This window comes from Heterocephalus glaber, unplaced genomic scaffold, assembly GCF_053883595.1.
Source record: "Heterocephalus glaber isolate CG9 unplaced genomic scaffold, H.glaber_assembly_v1.0 deba00001509, whole genome shotgun sequence".
Lineage (NCBI taxonomy): Eukaryota > Metazoa > Chordata > Mammalia > Rodentia > Bathyergidae > Heterocephalus > Heterocephalus glaber.
Genome location: NW_028258325.1, coordinates 29917689 through 29920699, shown reverse-complemented (window position 1 = coordinate 29920699; position 3011 = coordinate 29917689).

The following is a 3011-nucleotide window of genomic DNA, read 5'->3' as shown; positions in this document are numbered from 1 at the left end:
AGATTTTTTTGGAATAGGAAAGGGGATGGAAGGAAGGGCAGAGAGAGGAAAGAAGGATGAAAATGATAAAAAGTATTCTGTGTACACCTACTACTTCCCTGAAACAAATGTAGCTATGATGAACTGCAAATATGAACTAATAAAATTAAATGGTGACAGAAAATAAAAAAGAATATTCTCCCTTCTCTAAAATCCAGTTACAGAGAACAAGAAGTGCAAGAGTCTATGGTCAATTTCTGAAAATAAGTATTTTTTCTTCTTTTTTTGTGCAAAGAATTCATGAGAGTATTTTTCTACCAATCTCTTTGGTGCATAGGTTCATACAGAGTTTCAAAAATATTGAGCATGTTCCCATTTCTATCTTGGATAATGAAGTCATATTTTTCATCTTTAAATTATGCTTCATAGTTTATGTAATTGCAAATTCCTCACCATAGCTTACATAAGCACATATATTTGATATGTTTGGTTGCAGTTTGTTTTCTATGTATTTGTATATTTGTGTCAAATCACAAGTCCCTTTATACCAAAGCAAATCATCCTAAATTTTCTGTTAAATATTTCTTTATTTTCTTTTGGAATTTGTCAGCTGTATAGACATCTTTATTTATTGTACCATTTCACTTTTTTCCCTGTTGTAAAAGCATATTATATATGCTCTTCTTTGATTTGACTCTTTCAGTCATTACTGTTTTATGATTCATTTACATTACTACCCATGATTGTAATTCACAGATTTTTACAAATGTATGATTATACCACTTTCTTAACCAATTTTCTGCTACTATAACAGAAGAGACTGGATAATTCAAAATCAACAGAAGTTTACTCTACTCATGGTTCTGGAGGCAGAAAGTCCAAGACTGAGGCCCTGCATGTGGTGAAGACCTTCTTGCTGTGCTATTATTTAGGGGAAGGCATCACATCATCCTTAGAGAACATGAGTGACACTGCTGAAAGGGAGCTGACTTCATTCTTTTATGGGAGTTCACTGTCATGATAATGAACCCCCTCCTTCAATAATGCCATTAATCCATTCATAAGGGCAGAGCCCTCCTTATGTAGGCACTTCTTAATGTCACCTGAGCATTGTTGTTGTGTTTGGGATTAAGTTTATGACACAGGAACTCTGGGGGACACATTCAAACCTTAAGAAATATAATATTTTTTGTTATTCTATAGATTGAAATTTAAATTACCTCACTTTCATTACCAGTTTTGAAGTATTTCTTGCTACCAAACATAGACCAGAGATTCTCCAGTGTTTGTTTTGGACATCTCCTGTGCACTCTTTCAAAACTACTTTAATCACAGTTTTTATATTTGGCATTGTATGAACCCCAGGTACTTCCCAGGCCAATATGTTGTCATTTAATTTTGGTAGACCATTCATCTGAATTCTGGCTGTCCCTGGTGTTTCTGGACTTAGATGAAGTGAGTGTCATGGAGCAAGTTATCCAGCTTCTGAGATAAGTGACAAAGGGTCAGCAATGGAATCTGAAATGAGACAGAGTTGACTCCTTTGAGGCAAATTTTGAACAATGGAAGAAAGAAAATAGGAAGGGAAGATAAATTTCCTACCCTGTCTTGCATTCAGTATATGTTCCAATACATTTTTCCTTCTGTATAGTTTTTTTTTTTCAGTCATCCCATGATCAAGCAGGATAAAGGTATAAAAATAAAACAAAACAAAAGTCAAACCCAACCCAGCGCAACACAACACAACACAACACAACTCACCATAACATAGTCAAACCAAACCAAACCAAACCAAACAGCTGTTGTGATTTTTAGCTCTTCTTGGAGCAGTGTCCAGCAGAGTAACCAATAACTTCAAACTACTTTCAATCTTTCTCTGTCTTCCTTTCATTTTCCCTTACATTCTTTGTCCCAGATTGCAACTCACCAATGAATCATTAGTATTAAGGCTCTATTTTAAAATACAAGTGAAGACAGTTACTCTTAGCCATTACACTACCTTGGATTGTTAGTTTACTCGCTGAAATGGTTGTCCTAGTTGGTCACCACTTGGAATTGTTCTCTTTTTATATTTTTGGAGGCTTGAAATTTTATCTCACTAAGTCCTGCCTCATACAATTACCTTTGGTAATATAGTAATAAAATATAAGATTGGTAAAGAAAAGCACTAAGCTCTGGGCCTGGCACTCATTGGAAGATAATTTTTCTTGTTTTCTCAATCAATTCCTATTATTATATCCTTTTTCTAAGTTGATGACTAGAGTTTATAACGCACTACTAAGATATATCTCATTGGATATCTAGGAAGGTCCTAATATTCAACAGGGCCCAAATGAGCTGGTCATTTTCAGTGTGCCATCTGCCCAGTTGTGCTCACTTGTGTATAATCTATCTAACTTGGTAACTTCTGGTCATCTGGACAAAGAGCTGGTATTTTTCTCTTCCTTCTAGTTCTTCATATTTCCAATTTATTATTAGTAAATCTTATCAATCAAATTTTATGTCTCAAATGTTTAGTTTAATTCTATTCTTGAGGATTCTAAATAGCTGACTTTTCACACATATGACCCATTTCATTTTGAGAACAGTAACAAAAATATTTACATTTATATTCTTGCCTGGAGGATGGGAATAAGAAAAGAAGGGCCTACACCTTTCCTACAGGATCCTACATCTTTGGTAAGTCACTCAACCTCCTGAGCAGGGAGATTGATGGACACCTGAGGACAAATGTACCTGTGCCAAAGGAGGGTCACCAAGAGGGAAAAATCTCCCATGCTTTCACTGAAAGTAACGTGGTCAAACAACGCTGTGACACATCCTATGGCTGACACTAACAGAGGAGCTCAGAGGCTCTATGCATAGTTCCAAAGTAATGTCTGAGGGGACTTAACTGATCTTGATAGATAGCAAGAGGTTCATACTGATTGACAGGTCTCACTTTAACTTGGTCTTAAACACCCAGCAGAAAAGAATAACCAAAAGAGGTATAAAATAATGCCATAGTAATAAAACTAGATGTAAAAAGGGGC